Raw genomic sequence first — 203 nt, forward strand, 5'->3', positions numbered from 1 at the left:
TTTTGAGTTGGAGTCTCACTCTGTCGCCCAGACTGGAGTGCAGTGGCCGTTCCCGGCCACCACAGCCTCGCCCTCTGGGCTCCGGCGATCCTTCCACCTCAGCCTTCCGAGTAGCCGGAATTACAGGCATGCGCTACCACGCCCAGCTGATTTTTTTATTTATTGTAGAGATGAGGTCTCGTTGCCCAGGCGGGTCTCGAACC

Source organism: Carlito syrichta, unplaced genomic scaffold (assembly GCF_000164805.1).
Source record: "Carlito syrichta isolate Samal-C Ts95f unplaced genomic scaffold, Tarsius_syrichta-2.0.1 Scaffold111560, whole genome shotgun sequence".
Lineage (NCBI taxonomy): Eukaryota > Metazoa > Chordata > Mammalia > Primates > Tarsiidae > Carlito > Carlito syrichta.